Genomic DNA, 18540 nt, shown 5'->3' with positions numbered 1-18540 from the left:
GATCCAATAGGACAGGTGAGGGGCCTCAGACTCTGTATTTTTAAAAAATAATTTTTAAATTTGAATACAGTTGACATACAATGTTAGATTAGTTTCAGGTGTACAACATAGTGACTCAACTTCTCTATATTCTCTATATGTTATGCTATGCTCAGCACAAGTATAGTTACCATTTATCAACACATAATGCTATTGCAATATCATTGACTATTATGTTCCCTATGTTGTATCTTTTATTCTCATGACTTATTAATTCCATAACTGGAAGATTATATCTCTTACTTCTCTACACCCATTTTGCCCAAGCCTATCTCCTTCCCTCTGGCAACCATTAACTGGTTCTCTGTATTAACAGCTCTGATTCTGCTTTTTGTTTATTCATTTTTTTAATTCCACCTATGAGTGTATTCATATGGTATTTGTCTTTCTCAGTCTGACATATTTCATTTACCATAATACCCTCTAGGTCCATCCATGTTGTTGAAAATGGCACAGTCTCATCCTTTTTTTTTAAGCTGTGTAATATCAGGGGTGTGTGTATGTGTATACCACGTCTTCTTTATCCATTCATCTATCAGTGAATTCTTAGGTCGCTTCCATATCTTCCATCAATAATGCTGTAATAAACATATGGCTGCATATATTTTTTCAAATTAGTGGATTCTTTTATCCTTTGGGTAAATACCAGTGGTGGAATTATTGTTGTATATGGTATTTCTATTTTTAATTCTTTGAGAAACCTCCATACTAATTGCCACAGTGGCTGTGCTGATTTACATTCTCACAATGTATGATGGTTCCTTTTTCTCCACAGTAGAGTATTGCAGAAATTGACACACAGATCAATGAAATAGAATAGAGAATCCAGAAGTAAACACAAACTTACATGGTCGGGCAACCTATGAGAAAGGAGGCAAGAATATACAAAGGAGGAAAGATAGTATCTTCAATAAATAGTGGTGGTAAAACTGGACAGTTACATGTAAAAGACTGAAACTGGACCACTTTCTTGTACCATGCACAAAAATAAACTCAAAATGGATTAACGAACTAAAAATGAGACATGACAAAAACAAGAAAGGGATGTTCACTCTTACCACTGTTATTTAACATAGGACTGGAAATCCTAGCCACAGCAATCAGACAACAAAAAGAAATGAAGAGCATCCAAATGGACAAGGAAGAAGCCAAACTTTCACTATTTGCAGATTATGTAGTAATCTACTCTACATAGTAAATCCAAAAAGACTCCACCAAAAAACTGCTAGAATTGCTACATGAATTTAGTAAAATTGCAGGATCCTAAATCAATGTACAGAAATAATAAAGTGGCAGAAAGAGAAATCAAGGAATTGATCACATTTACAATTGCACCAAAAACCATAAGAAGCCCAGGAATAAATCTTACCAAAGAAGTAAAAGATCTGTACTCTGAGAACTACAGGACACTTATGAAAGAAATTGAAGATGACACAAAGAAATGGAAAAACATGCCATGTCCATGGCTTGGAAGAACAAATATTTTTAAAATGTCTATATTACCCAAAGAAATCTATACATTTAATGTAATCTCTATCAAAATATCATCGTCATTTTTCACACTGCTAGAACAAACAATCATAAAATGTGTATGGAACTACAAAAGACCCCAAGCCTGAATAGCCAAAGCAATATTGAAAAAGAAAAGAAAAGCTGGTGGTATCACAATTCTGGACTTCAAACTGTATTACAGACTGTATTCATCAAGACAGTATGGTACTGGCACAAAAAAAGATATATAGATCAATGGAACAGAATAGAAAACCCAGAAATGGTCCCACAACTATATGGGCAATTGGTCTTTTTTTTGGGGGGGGGGGGGGATTGGTCTTTGACAAAGAAGAAAAGAATATCCAGTGGAAAAAAAGACAGTCTCTTCAACAAATGATGTTGAGAAAACTGAACAGCTACATGCAAAAGAAGGAAATTGGACCACTGTCTTACACCATACACAAAAATAAATTCAAAATGGCCTAAATGTGAAATAGGAAACCATCAAAATCCTGGAGTATGGAGGCCGAGAAAAATCAAGGCCATTCCACCTCAAGTTTAGCATTAGCACAAGTACAGCCATCTTAGGCCCCTGTGAATAAGAGCTGAACTTTATAGGAAGAACTGCAGAATGTCCTCAATGTCCTCGCAGGGAATCCCATATCAAAAAGACAACAGAGCTCAGAATTGCCCTCGGCAGAGAATCCCATATCAGAAAGACAACAGAGCCCAGGTCCATGGTAGAAAGTCCCATATTAGAATGAGAACAGAGCTCAATGCCCTTGAAAGCCCCATATCAGAATGTAAACAGAACTTGAGAAATTCCTCCATCCCTTCTGAAAATCCCCTAGACCAGCTTATAAAAAACCCAGCTGTAACCCACTTTGGGTCCAAGTCCCTGCTCCGCTGTGTAGGGTATACTTGGACCCAAGCTCGAGCTTGCTAATAAACCCTCGTGGCTTGCATGGGTGTCGGCTCCTTGGTGGTTTCTCGGATTCACAATCTTGGGCACAACATGGAGAACAAGGCAGTACCCTCTTTGGCATCAGCTGCATAAACTTCTTATTAGATAGATCACCTAAGGCAAGGGAAACAAAGCAAAAATAAACTATTGGTACTTCATTAACATAAAAATCTTCTGCATAGTGAAGGAAACAACCAACAAAACTAATAGGTAACCCATAGAATGGGAGAAGACATATCTGATAAAGGGTTAATATCCAAAATAGATAAAAGAACTTATAAAACTGAACATCCCAAACCCAAATAATCCAATTAAAAATTGGCAGAAGACATGAATAGACATTTTTCCATAGAAGACATACAGATGGCTAACAGACACATGAAAAGATGCTCAACATCACTCATCATCAGGGATAAACAAATTAAAACTACAATGAGATGTCACTCATACCAGTCAAAATGACTAAGTTAACAAGATAGGAAACTCGAGGTGTTGGGGAGGATGTGCAGAAAGGCAAACTCTTACTGTTGGTGGGAATGCAAACTGGTGCAGCCACTCTGGAAAACAGTAGAGAGGTTCCTCAAAAAGTTAAAAATAAAACCATCCAACTGTTCAGCAATTGCACTACTAGATATTTACCTAAAGGATATAAAAATACTGATTTGAAGGGATACATGCACTCTTATGTTTATAGCAGCATTATCAACAATAGCCAAACTATGGAAAGAGCCCAAACTGATGGTTACTGGAGGAGAGATGTGTGGGTGTGTGTGTGGGGGGTGGATTTGGTATGGAATGGGTTACACAGGTGATAGATATTAAAAAGGGCATATATAGGTATAGTGATGAGCACCAGGTATTGCATATAAGTGATGAATCACAAAATTTTACCTCTGAAGCTAATATTGTACTGTATGTTAACTAGCTGGAATTTAAATAAAAACTTAGAAGAAAAAAAAACGTGAGACCTGAAACCATAAAAATCCTAGAATAGAACATAGGCAGTGACTTCTCTGACATAAGGCATAGCAACATTTTTTCTAGATAGATCTCCTGAGGCAAAGGAGATAACAGCAAAGATAAACTATAGGAACTACAACTATTTGGTAAAAACTTTTGCACACCGTAGGAAACCATTAACAAAACAAAAAGAAAACCTCCTGAATGGGAGAATATATCAGACTCTGCATTTCTAACAAACTCTCAGATGCGCATTTCTGTCTGAAAACCACCCTCTGAGCAGCAGGATCCTCAATGAAGCTCCCTCTGTTTGGTTTATATGATTTCTCCCAATAGAGAGAAAGCTACCCAGAGGGTGGAAACCAGGACTCATCACTATATATGTCTTTCAGCATTTAGCACAATGCTATGCAAACATAGAAACCAAATAATGCTAGTAAAAATGATTAAATTTCGAAAAGTAAAAAGAAAATACAAAAGAAAATGGGAATGAAAATATTTGTTAGAGAATAAAAATATAAAATCTATGAATAGTTGGTGGTATTCCAAATGAATAAATTTTGCTAAATAAAGGAAATGAATTTTATAACATTTGAAAGCACAGATGATCTTGAGAAAAGAGTATAGCTCCCAGGATAATATTTAGGGAAAAGCAGATTATGATTTTCTTATGAGATTGACAAATGACACCTCTTAAACTTTACCTTTCAAATTTCAAAGAGGTGTAGTTCACTGCACTCATGCAAATGACTAAATTCATTTCTGAGGACTCTGTGTGTACGGACACCAGGTAATAATTTCATGATGTATTGAGCATAGTGCTTTGTTTTTAAGCCATGATTCCCCAGCATTGCTGTTCTCTTTAGCATATGTCTATAATGCAGGTCTCAAGAAATGAATCCCATTTTTGAGTGTAAGAAAATAAGATAATGCCACGAAAAATAGTCATGTGTAGAGCTGATCCTTGTTGATGTATGAAATATTTTGCCGAATGGATGCCAGTGATAAATGATGTTGAAGTGGTTATGAATTTTAAGTTAGTACAAATTCTGGTTTTTAAGCATAGAAACAGATTCCATACTGTGGCTTTCCTATGATGCTAGACCTTCTGAAGTCACACCACTTTTTCGTTTATTATTCAATGGGCAGATTTATTTTTTGATATGTGCTAGCCTGCATTTGAGATGCTTAAAATTTCCCCTGTATTTTCTTTCATTTTTCTGTGGTATAGAAAGTGAAGTATTATATTCATTTTTTCTCTATCAGGCATGTCCTTCTGATACAGTTCTTTCCATAGGCACTGTTGACAAAAGAAAGCAAATCAAAATTTTTAAAAAAGATTTTATTTATTTATTCATGAGAGACAGAGAGAGAGAGAGACAGAGAGAGAGAGAGAGAGAGAGAGGCAGAGACACAGGCAGAGGGAGAAGCAGGTTCCATGCAGGGAGCCTGACATGGGACTCCATCCCGGGTCTCTCCAGGATCACCCCCTGGGCTGAAGGCGGTGCTAAACCGCTGAGCCACCTGGGCTGCCCAAATTGAATTCTTCATTCATCTTGTGGTTCCCATATGGAGAATGTTCAGTCTAGCTCATCTTCTAAAAGCAGATCTAATGAGCAGACAATTCCTTCCCTGACAGTTTATTATGCCTTGGTTTCTATAAATTGGAGGCTATAAATCTGACAGCAGCATGATAGTTTCTGAATTAAATGTATAATTTAACTTAGAAACTCATGTTCTTCCCTTCAACAGTTGTAATAAACCTAATGTATGCTGATTTTTTAACATAGGATTCATTTTTTGGTGAGTTTGCAAGTTGACACGGCCTGAGCCTCTAATACATATGAATTCTTAAACACCAGATTCTTTCATCTACTAATTTTCATCTCTCTCCCTCACTATATTGAAAAATTTTGAGGTTTCTTATTCCAAACTACATGAAATATTGATTAAATCCATAGATTTATTTAAGTGCTTTTGTTATTAGATATTTTAGAAAGACTCATGGAGGCAGAAGGGCAGAAATTCTGTAATTAATCAGGATTGCCTGGCTCTGTTGCTACAGTGGCAGTGAATTGGTTCCCAGTAGGAGAGTTAATAGAAAAACATTCAATTTCAAAATGGCCTGGATGCATCAAAGGGATTAAACTGTAATGCTTTTAATCCCCGTAACTCAAACAAAGAGAAAATTTTCTTGAGCAATGAACTGCATAATGTATTTGTGGGCCAGCAAATGATCAATGTGGAATATCAGCTAAACAGCCAACTCTGTAGCCCAGGGATTTTAACTCGGCACAGCCAAAATGACAGCCCACGTACACTTCTAAACTCTAGGTTTTGAGTGAAGCTAAAATGAGTGCTGTTTTGGAAAGTTCTAGTCTTTGGAGCTCCCAAGCTGTCAGAAATCCTACCAATAAACCTTTAAGTTAAATCTCTAAACTCCACGTCAGAAATGGTAATTACATGGCACATAGGCTACAGATAACCTCCCACCTCCAAGACCCATGACAGACATTGCTTTTTCATTATAACCCCCTTTTCCATGAAGAATGCCTCTGAGTTCAATACTATTTGCCATACCTCTTCCAAGTCTCTCTCTCTCTCTTTTTTAGAAAAAGTAACATTAATTTAATCTCCATGATGAAAATTTTCAGTTTCTAAATACCTACTAGAAGATATCAAGTACCATATAGGTACATCTCAAAAAATGTATTTTTCAAATGATCTGTATTTATTCTATTTTGGAGACTTCTGGGTATTATTTTTTTGATTAAGCTTTTTGGGGTTTTGTTTTAAGAAAACTATAGATTCATATGCAATTGTAAGAAATAATACAAAGATATTCACGGACCTGTTTCCCAGTTTCTCCCAAAGGTAACATCTTGCAGAACTAGAGTACAGTATCACAACCTGGATGTTGACATTGATACAGTCAAGATCTAAAACATTCCATTAGCACGAGGACTTCTCATGCTGCTCTTTTAAGGCACATCCACTTCTCACCTGCCCTCATCCCTTGCCTAACCACTGGGAATCACTAATATGTTTACCATTTTTATGATTTTGTCATTTCAAGAATGCTATAAAAATAGAATCATGCAGTATGTTATCTTTTCTGACTGGCTTTTTCCACACAGCATATTTCTCTGAAGATCCATCCAGATCACTCTGTGTGGCAATAGTTTGTTTTATTTCTTGGTAGTATTTCACAGTATGGATGTACCACAGTTTGTTTAACCATTCACCTGTTAAACATCTGGGTTGTTTCCAGTTTGAGTCTGTTATGAACAAAGCTGCTACAAAAATTTATATTTAGTTTGTGTTCAAAATTGTGTATAAAAATGTCTCTTTTCTTTGTGGAAAATATATCCAGTAGTATAGTTGCTGGGCCACAAGATAGGTGCATGTTTACTTTTTTTTTAAAGTTTTTATTTTTATTAGTTTCAGCGGTAGGATTTAGTGATTCATCTGTTGCCTAAAACACTCAGTGCTCATTACATCAAGTACCCTCCTTAAGATTATACTTCGAGGGATATTTCTATAGTTGTTACATTAAGTGCCCTCCTTAATTCCCATCACCCAATTACCATTCCCCCCAACCATCACCCCTCTAGCAAACTCTTAGTTTGCCTCCTAAGTTCAGCATCTCCTATGGTTTGCCTCCCTCTCTATTTTCATCGTATTTTATTTTTCCTTCCCTTCTCTTATGTTCATCTGTTTTATTTCTTAAATTCCACATGAGTGTATGTTTACTTTTTAAAAGAAACCTCCAAACTGGTCTTGCAGAGTGGCTGTAGCATTTACACTTCCAGCAGCAATATAGAAGAGATCTAGTTCCTCTGCATTCTTGCCAGCAGTCTATGTCACTATTGTTTTTTATTTTAGCCATTCTCATAGATACACAGTGAGGTCCTATTGTGGTTTCAATTCCTATTGCCCTAATGGGTGATGATACTGAACATTTTTCATGTACTTATTATTTGCCATCTGTATATTCTCCTCCATAAAATATCTCTTTGTCTTGTGCCCATTTTCTAATAGGATTTTGATGTTATTGTTGCTGTGTTTGGAGAATTTTAATCCCTACCCCACCCCCACCCCAACCCTGTGATCTCCTCCTTTTCTTCTTCTTTTTCTATTCTTTTCCCCCTCCGCCAGCTTCTTCCTCCTCCTCCTTCTTCTTCCTCTTCTTCTTTCTCCCTCTCTTGTTCTCTCTGACTATGGATGCTCAATTGCTTTAACATCATTTGTTAGAAAAGCTTTCTTTCCTCCACTGAAATGTTTTTGCAGTTTTGTCAAAAATTGACTTATCAATTTTTGGGTGGCGCAGCGGTTTGGTGCCTGCCTTTGGCCCAGGGCATGATCCTGGAGACCCGGGATCGAATCCCACGTCGGGCTCCCGGTGCATGGAGCCTGCTTCTCCCTCTGCCTGTGTCTCTGCCTCTCTCTCTCTGTGTGACTATCATGAATAAATAAATAAAATATTTAAAAAAAAATTGACATCATATTTGTGTAGGTCTATTTCTGTGTTCTGATTTAATGACGTATGTATCTATGTAAGGGTTGATTACTGTAACTATGTAATAAGTCTTGGAATCAAGCAGATTTGTTCCTCTCATTTTATTCTTTTTTTAAAAAATTATTTTACCTAAACTACATAACTGCCTTTCTACATAAATTTTAGAATAATTTTGCCTGTATTTGCAAATAGTGTCGCTAGGATTTTGCTTAAATATGATGTTAAATTTATATATCAGTTTTGGAGAGAACTGACATATTAAACCATGAACCAATCCATGAACATGGTATATCTCCCCATTTGTTTAAACCTTTTCTTTCATCAGCATTGTGTAGTTTTTAATATAAATTGTGTACATGTTACTAAATTTATATTTGAGTATTTCAAATTTTGAGCAATTGTAAATTGTATTGTGTTTTTAATTTAGGTACTTGTGTCCTCTATCAGTAGATGGAAATACAATAGACTTTCATGTTTGCTTTTTTTCCTGTGACCTTGTTGGACTCTGTAGGTCTTGTAGTCTTTCTGTAGATTATTTGATGTCATCTACAAAAAGGGAGAGTTTTATTTCTTCATTCCTGACATGTATGCTTTTTATTTCCTCTTCTTGCCTTATTGCATTGACTAGAACTTTAAGCACTATCTTGAATAAAAGAGGACATCTTTACCTTATTGCTGATTTTAGGGGGAAATTATTCAGTATTTCATCATTAAGTATAATATAGCTATAGGCTTTTTTTTTTTAAGGATTCTATTTATCAAGCTAAGGAAACTTTCCTCTATTTACATTTTGATAAGAATTTTTAATATGAATAGTTTTTGAGTTTTGTCTAATTTTCTACATCAACTGATATGATCATGCGATTTTTCTTCTTTGGCCTGTTAATATGGTAAAATGTAGAGACTGATTTTTGAATATTGACTCAGACTTGAATTCATAGAAAAACCCCACTTGGTCATTGTGTATGATCTTTTTATATATAGCTTAATTCTATTTGCTAATATTTGTTAAGTATTTTTATATGCTTAACATATTCATGAGCAATAATAGTCTTTTTTTTGTACTGTTTTTATATGGTTTTTGGAATCAAGGTAATACTAGTTTCATAAAATGAGTTGGGAAGTGTTCCCTTCTCTTCTATTTTCTGCAAAACATTGTGTAGACTTGGCTTGATTCTTACATATACATTTGGTAAAATTCTCTAGTGGAAACATCTAGGTATGGGAACTTCTTTTTTTGGAGGGGAGTTTAAATTGTGAATTTTGCTTCTTCTGTCAAATATATTTAGATTTAATACAGTTATTGATAAGTTAGAACCTAAGTCTGCCATTTTCCTTTTGGTTTCTGTTTGTTCCTTCAGTTTTTCATTTCTGTTTTTATTCTCTATCTTCCTGTGGGTTATTTGAATATTTTTTAGAATTCCATTTTTTATTTATCCATAGTATTTTTTAGTGTATTTCTTTGTGTAACTTTAAAAAAAGACTTGACATATGACTAGATATTCTGTTGTATATGCATAACATAACCATCCACTTATGTTGCCATTTTACCAGTTTGGGTAAAGTATAGAAATCCTATCTCCTATTACATCCTTTTATTCTATCAAATTTATAATATAATTGTCTTAAATGTTTCCTTTACATTCATTTAGAAGTGCAAAATACAATGCAAAAACTTTTGCTTTAGCTATCAAACTAATTTAGAAAATTCACAAGAAGAACAAAATGTATTTTTTAACCCATATTTCTGCTTGTTGTACTGTTGATCCTTCCTGATGTTCCAAGGTTCTTTCTTTCTTATTTCCTTTCCTCTTAGACAACTTTACTTAGCTATACTTTTAGGATAGCTCTGCTGGTAACAAACTCTTTGTTTTCCTTCATCTGAGAATTTCTTGATTTCCCCTTCATTCTTAAAGGATATTTTTTCTGAGAATGGGATTCAGGGTTGATGGTTATTTTCTTGCAGCACTTTTAAAACATTGTGTCACTTTGAGTTTAATTAGGATATATCTTAAAGTGGATTTCTTTGGCTTTATTCTATTTATGGTTTGCTAAACTTCTTGAATCTCTTAGTTTACATCTCTTATCAAGTTTGGGAAGTTAGCAGCCATTATTACTTTAAGTTTGGGTGAATTATATGTTTGAAAAGTATAGATTTTCAGGATCACTTTCTTTCTCTTCCCCTTCCAGGATTCCAATGACACAAATGTTAGTATTTTGTTATAGCCCCATTGGCCCCCAAGTCTCTCCTCCTCTACTTCTCCTCCTCCTCCTTCTTCTAGTGTATTTTCTTTTGGTTGATTGCTCATATTGGCTAATTTCCCTTTCTAATTTCTCTTTCTTTTTTTTTTATAATAAATTTATTTTTTATTGGTGTTCAATTTACCAACATACAGAATAACACCCAGTGCTCATCCCGTCAAGTGCCCCCCCAGTGCCCATCACCCATTCACCCCCCACCACCTCTAGTTCATTTCCCAGAGTTAGGAGTCTTTATGTTCTGTCTCCCTTTCTGGTATTTCCCACACATTTCTTCTCCCTTCCCTTATATTCCCTTTCACTATTATTTATATTCCCCAAATGAATGAGAGAACATATAATGTTTGTCCTTCTCCGATTGACTTACTTCGCTCAGCATAATACCTCCAGGTCTATCCACGTTGAAGCAAATGGTGGTTATTTGTCATTTTTAGCGGCTGAGTAATATTCCATTGTATACATAAACCACATCTTCTTTATCCATTCATCTTTCGATGGACACCGAGGCTCCTTCCACAGTTTGGCTATTGTGGACATTATGCTATAAACATCGGGGTGCAGGTGTCTCGGCGTTTCATTGCATCTGTATCTTTGGGGTAAATCCCCAACAGTGCAATTGCTGGGTCATAGGGCAGGTCTATTTTTAACTCTTTGAGGAACCTCCACACAGTTTTCCAGAGTGGCTGCATCACTTCACATTCCCACCAACAGCGTAAGAGGGTTCCCTTTTCTCTGCATCCTCTCCAACATTTGTGGTTTCCTGCCTTGTTAATGTTCCCCATTCTCACTGGAAACTAGCCCTTTATCAGATACGTCATTTGCAAATATCTTCTCCTATTCTGTAGCTTGTCTGATAGTTTTGTTGACTGTTTCTTTTGCTGTGCAAAAGCTTCTTATCTTGATGAAGTCCCAATAGTTAATTTTTGCTTTTGTTTCTTTTGCCTTCATGGATGTATCTTGCAAGAAGTTACTGTGGCTGAGTTCAAAAAGGGTGTTGCCTGTGTTCTCCTCTAGGATTTTGATGGAATCTTGTCTCACATTAAGATCTTTCATCCATTTTGAGTTTATCTTTGTGTATGATGAAAGAGAGTGGTCTAGTTTCATTCTTCTGCAGGTGGATGTCCAATTTTCCCAGCACCATTTATTGAGGAGACTGTTTTTCTTCCAATGGATAGTGTTTCCTCCTTTATCGAATATTAGTTGACCATAAAGTTGAGGGTCCACTTCTGGGTTTTCTATTCTGTTCCATTGATCTATGTGTCTGTTTTTGTGCCAGTACCACACTGTCTTGATGACCACAGCTTTGTAGTACAATCTGAAATCTGGCATTGTGATGCCCCCAGATATGGTCTTTTCTGATTCCACACAAATCTTAAAATAATTTGTTCTAACTCTCTGAAGAAAGTCCATGGTATTTTGATAGGGATTGCATTAAACGTGTATATTGCCCTGGGTAACATTGACATTTTCACAATATTAATTCTGCCAATCCATGAGCATGGAATATTTTTCCATCTCTTTGTGTCTTCCTCAATTTCTTTCAGAAGTGTTCTATAGTTTTGAGGGTATAGATCCTTTACCTCTTTGGTTAGGTTTATTCCTAGGTATCTTATGCTTTTGGGTGCAATTGTAAATGGGATTGACTCCTTAATTTCTCTTTCTTCAGTCTCATTGTTAGTGTATAGAAATGCCACTGATTTCTGGGCATTGATTTTGTATCCTGCCACGCTACCAAATTGCTGTATGAGTTCTAACAATCTTGGCATGGAGGCTTTTGGGTTTTCTATGTAGAGTATCATGTCATCAGCGAAGAGGGAGAGTTTGACTTCTTTTTTTGCCAATTTGAATGCCTTTAATGTATTTTTGTTGTCTGATTGCTGAGGCTAGGACTTCCAGTACTATGTTGAATAGCAGTGGTGAGAGTGGACATCCCTGTCTTGTTCCTGATCTTAGGGCATTATGGTCTGAGAATATGCAGGGGACGATCCTAATCTTTTGGTATTGGTTCAGACCCGATTTGTGACCCAGTATGTGGTTTATTCTGGAGAAAGTTCCATGTGAACTTGAGAAGAATGTGTATTCAGTTGATTTTGGATGTAAAGTTCTGTAGATATCTGTGAAATCCATCTGGTCCAGTGTATCATTTAAAGCTCTCGTTTCTTTGGAGATGTTGTGCTTCGAGGGCCAGGGGATTCAGGTGTAGTAAAAGGAAGCTATTGCTAGGACAGTTCTGAATGCTATCTCTATCATTTACTTCACGTTTGGTCCTGGCAAAATATATATTTTTTCTGGCTTTTTTTTCTTTAATAAAATTAGAATAGTATCTGCCTTAAAGAATGTTACAAGGATTAAATAAGATAATATGTGTCAAGTGTGTACTATTAGCATTCATCTGCTTTCTGCCTATAGTTTTCTACTGTTGTTAACGAGACCACCCTAGGCATTGGCATGATGGTTGTGCTCCATGCATTGTTATTGTGCCATATTTGATCTTAATGAGATACTGCTCTAATAACTTGTGTTGAAATGCCCAAGTTTGAAGTAGCCAGTGGATATACCACAAAGACTAGGTATTTAGTCTTCAAAACACATGCATGCATATACAACAATACTGATATATGGATCTGAGAGTGTCAAGCAGTGAGTCCTTTCTTAATAGGTTAATAGCCCATATTATTAGTTGTTTGTCATCTTTTAAAAAAATATTTTATTTATTTATTTGAGTGAAAGAGAGAGTTCAATCAGCACAAGCAACGGGGAGAGGCAGAAGAAGCAGACTCCCCACTGAGCAGGGACCCTGATACAGAGCTCAATCACAGGACCCTGAGATAATGACCTGAGCTGAAGGCAGATGCTTAACTGACTGATCCACCCAGACACTCCTGCTTGTTTGTCATCTTAAGAAGCAAAGACTGGAGAACTGTACAGTGGAAATACAGGCCTAAAATATTTTGGTTACTGTTGGGAGGGAGTTCAATCCTGTCATAAATTTTCTCTGGAAATATTCATTGCGCACCTATTTTGGGGTATCACAGAACATAGAAAAATGAGATGCTCTCAGTGTCCTTTTGGAGTTCACAATCTAGTGGAGAGTATGGGCAGGTAGACACTCAAGTGATTATAAATCAAGGCAATATGCAGTTCTGTATGGGCTGGTGTGGCCACTTCATTTCAGTGCTTGGGCTAGCTGAAGGTGCCAGGCATCTGAAAGGCATCCGGGTGCCTTCGGGGAAAATAGGGTAGAAGCAATAAAGACCATGTCTGCCAACTTCACAGTTTTGCCTCTCACTGGTTTTATTACTCACATATGACAGCTGAGCCTCAGGATCTGGATGCAAACTCACTGAGCTATTTTGTAACATGCCAGTACTGCTAACAGTCATCAGTGTCTCTAAGCAAGGCTCAGAAGTACAATGTGATCTTAAAACACAAATATAGGCATATACTGGCTACCTAGTACAGTTCATAGTGTGTATACCTTAAGGCCCTGCTGATCATTCGCTTACAGAACTTGAGGAAATAATTTGTCTTGGAGCTTTGGTTTCATCATTTGCCTCAGGATAATAATATGTATTTTAAAGTTTGTTGTGAAGATTAAGTGAGATACTTTGAGAGAGTGTTCTAATTCATATTAAACTTTCTATGATTATTAATTTCCTTCTTGCTTTTTCAACCACCATCACGTGACTTGCCTTAACTTGGATGAAAGTTCTGCAGTACTCATTGTGGTTAATGGTAATTACAGTCTCCTTCATTCCTTACTATTTATTATTTTGAAATGACAGTGTTGTCTAAGGTAGACCACGATGTTGCCTTGAACCACATGTGGCTGTTGATAAACTTTGATTAATACTTTGGTGTCATTATTTTTTAGAAGTTTAAAAATCCAATGGAGTTATCCCTTAATAAGCAAATAGAGTAAGTTTGCTTTAAAATGTTCCCCCTTTCACTGAAAAGTATACCATTAAGGTATAATTAAATTTTTCTGAAAAAAAATCTTGATTTTGCCTATGCTTTATCCCAACTACTACTAATACTACAGAGTGTTTAAAGTGTTAAATTTTTAATCTTCAAAAGGACAAACAAAGATATTTATTTAGGAGAGAGAGAAGTGGGATTTTCCAGGTTGTCCAAATCTAAGAACTCATTTTTTTTTTTTTTACACAGAAAGTGGCTATTTCATATTCTTTCTTAGAGTGAATAGTTTGGATCCCCTAAAAGAATAATCAGTTTATTTGTTTTTTAAAAATGAAAAAAATTTGTTTCACTGTTCAGGGTATGTCTACTTAAATCTAATGATTCAGATGATGTATTTTTTAAAAAATTTATTTATTTACTTATTTATCCATGATAGACAGACAGACAGAGAGAGAGAGAGAGAGAGAGAGAGAGGCAGAGACACAGGAGGAGGGAGAAGCAGGCTCCATGCCGGGAGCCCGACATGGGACTGGATCCCCGGTCTCCAGGATCGCACCCTCGGCCAAAGGCAGGTGCTAAACTGCTGAGCCACCCAGGGATCCCCTCAGATGATGTTTTATCTGTGAATTTAGAGTATTTCACTACTTCACAAGGTTTTTCTTTTTCTTTTCAGTGCCTGAAAGGAGATAAGATTTGGTTTCAAATTATTCCACTAAAGATTACTTTTTGTTTTGTAATTTTGGCTCTTGGGTTTTAGGGATTCCTATGCTAAGGTGTGCTAAGATATGAGGTGGCCATTACATTTCTAGATGTAAAAGGTTTATCTAATGTACATAGGGGCATGTTGAGATAAGGTGAGGTTATCACAATATCATTCTTTTGGGCTCTCTTCCCTTGGAAAATACTAACTTCCCTCCCTAAGGGGCAAGCTCTCTGATGCACATTCCTGGGTTAACACAGGAACTGGGAAAAGCACCACTAGACCACTAGACCACTACTAGACCATGTATTAATATGTAGTAGCCAAAAAGTATGTCACAAAATTGAGTTGTGATATTAAGGTAAAAGACTTTGTCATCCCATTGGTAAATGGGGTGAGACTTAGTTTCACCTGGCTAGGCCATAAGAAATTACAGATCTTTGAATTTCTTAAGTCATTTCCTTCTATTTACATTTAAATTGTAGGAATGGCCTGTATCTGCAAAGACCCTCCTCGGTCTCCTGGATAAAAGTAGTCTGTGTTTCTGCTTTCAAAGAATAGCAAGGTTGTAGACTATTGATTTTCCTAAAGACAATTTGGAAGGTAGAATGCTGGGTGCACTAATGATGGTTTACTCTAAAATTTCTATTGCTCTTGTCAAAAAAAAAAAAAAAAAAAAAAGCCTCAAATTTAAAATAGAAAAGTCTTTTATAGTAGGTGATTTTAGTTTGAGTCTCTAAATTCAAAGTATGTAAAAAAAAAAAAAATTTGAATAATTATTTGGAGGGCTTCATGGGTCAACTGGCCTGTGCTGGTAACCAGTCAATGGAATTTGAAAGGATAGGTCAGGACATTAGGTACTTGAGGTATAAAATTGGAAAACATCTCCCCTCTTTTATAGATCAGAAGTGCTAAACATTGCTTGTTTCTTTCTACTGCAGTTTGGACCTATCCTCTTTCAACAAGTCTGCTGAGCTGCACCCCAGGACCTCTCCGATAAGAAGCTCACATTCCTCAGAGTTTCCTACAGACTTCCTATTGTACTTATCACACTCCTTTTTTTTTCTTTTTTCTTTTTTTTCTTTTTTTTTTTTAATGGAATGAGATTTTTAGCTGTTGGGGAAAATATTAGAAAGCCAAAAGTGACAACATGAGTTTCCAAAATCCTGTGAAGTCTTGTTCTAAATGAGTATACAAGCTAGGGACATCCAAACTATTTCCTAGTTCTATTGCCATTTCTATTCTCTTGATTTTACTGAAATAGAACCATTGATTGAGAGTCTGGCTGGAAACACTTGATACTCCATAAACAGTGTCTTAGTCTGTTTGGGCTATTATAACAAAAAGTCATAAACTGGGTGGCTTATAAACAATAGAAATATATTTCTCATAGTTCTAGAGGCTGAAAAATCTGAGATCAGAGGGATAGCATGGTCAGGCTTTGGTGAGGGCCCAATTCTGGGATGCAGACTGCTAACATTTTGTATTTTCATGTGGTGGAGAGAGGGCTTTCTGGTCTCTTGATATAAAGACACTAATCCCATTCATGAGGACTCTGCTTTTATGACCTAAATTCCTCTCAAATGCCCCACTCCAAATACTATCACTTTGGGGATTAGATTTCAGTGTATTAATTTTGGGGGGATGCAGTCTATAACAAGCAGCTTTCTGCTCCTGGTGCTTTAGCATGTCTGGGGAGTGGGGATGGGATATAGTACCACAATATTGTTCATACATATTTTTATCAAAGGTTTAAGAGAAATATGTTTCAACTATTGAAAACATATTAAACACTATGTGTCTATGTTTATTGAGGGCCTAATATGTGCAAAGCAGATATGATTTCTGCCCTTGGGGAGCTTCCATTTTAGCAGCACTTCACTATAGATAATGAGACAGCAGGCTCTTCAATCCTTCCATGAAGCTTGTAGTGGGAACCATTAGCAGATTAGCAGGACTAAACCGTATTAGATAGAGACAAACTGAATAAGAAAATAGCAGGAGTATAGAGAAAAAATTAATAAAAGAAATGTGTGCTTAGTGAGAAGAGGTAGGGAGAAAAGCATGAGCAATTAATTACACTGGGAGCCACTCAGTGGCCCAGACCACCCAGCTCTGAGATACACATTGCCTATTGTTCCAACAATTTACACCACTTAAAAGGTAAGATTCTGCCCTTCAACAGGTCAGGGAGTTGATACTATCAGTTTTGGCCAGTCATCCCAAGTCAGACTCAATCGAATTGCTGAAAGAAAGCAGCAAGCTTTCTGATGCCAGTCTAGACTATACTTTTCCGCCTTTATGGTTCATTATAAAAACATTTGTGCTGACCTGTAAGCTGATAAGTGCCAACTAGCGTCAACTCACTTGAGAAGAAAGTTATTTATGATTACAATTTGGCGGTAAGTCTTCTTTAGTATTTCTTTTACCCTGAATCAAGAATTGGAATTAGGGCCAAAAATTGTATTTTCTCACTTCTGTGAGAAAGACCTTTAGTAGCTTTACTGGATCACAATAGATCCTGTCCTTAGGACACATCCAAATAGCTGCTGTTTAGCTTTTCTCAATTATACACTGTCCTTGCTGCCTAACTCATCTTCCCACTAACCACATTTCTTGACAAATTTTCCCTTTTCTTTAAAAACTCTCTTCTAGTCTGTCTGGGTTATGTATTGACCTATTTATTTTGTGTGTGGGTGGTTTCTGTGACTCCTCCTAGCTCAGAAATGTAATGACTGAATCTAAATTTTCAGCTCTGAGCATAATGGAAATCCTTAGCACAATGCATGTGCACCTGTTTCACTTCCAAAGCCCATCTGAGTTTGCATATCTGTGGTTGTTTAGCTCAGGAGATTGGATTGTGCTAGTGAGGCCTAGGTTATGGTTTCAATGCATAGGAGCCAGTTAGCACACATGTCCTGCAGGCCAGATTGTACTCTGAACTCAGAAAAGTACTCTGCACATGTATGGCCATGGTCCTGGAGGACCAGATGAAAGAATGAAGGCAAATCTGAATACATCTGTCATCATAAAAACAACTCAGTTGTAAACCTTCTTGATGAGGTGTCTCATCTCGGTAGCAGTAGCAACTTCTTTGCATATGAATGTGAGTGCATAAATATGTGGTGGATGCATCTGCAAGTTCTTAAAGGGAGAACTTGACAGGTTTGGGCTAGTCCCAGAAAGCACACTAGGCAAAATTACCATGGTGCCAGTACACAGGGTGGAGTTTCCATAAGAGTTAGGCCACTGCTGCTGAATTTCCTGCTTCTTTAGCCATGGAAAAAAACAAGCTGCAGTTTTCTTCATAAACCATTGTATAAATGACTCTATGTCCTCAGGGGTGGTCAGACTCAAAATACTGCAGAAGGGACTTCTCTGGACATAAAGAAACATCATGGATTGAGTATATACACCTTGTGGCCAGTTACCACATGGAAAGAAAAGAAACAAGAGGGAACATTCTTGCTCTTTAGAGGGATAGCAGGAAAGACTTCAACATGTGAAAAGTTAACAACAAAAACAGGAGGAAATATACTTACCTTACAAAATTAGACACATATAGCCATGTAGTCTTATCCATGGATAGCTTCACACATGAAGTAATTCTTGAGCAGAGTTTTGAAGATATAACCAATCTAGTATGAAGGATATTCCTACAAAGAGGTTAGACATGAATGAGGCTTACTG

The sequence above is a fragment of the Canis lupus genome, chromosome 12, assembly GCF_003254725.2.
Source record: "Canis lupus dingo isolate Sandy chromosome 12, ASM325472v2, whole genome shotgun sequence".
Lineage (NCBI taxonomy): Eukaryota > Metazoa > Chordata > Mammalia > Carnivora > Canidae > Canis > Canis lupus.
This window is presented reverse-complemented; position numbering follows the sequence as displayed.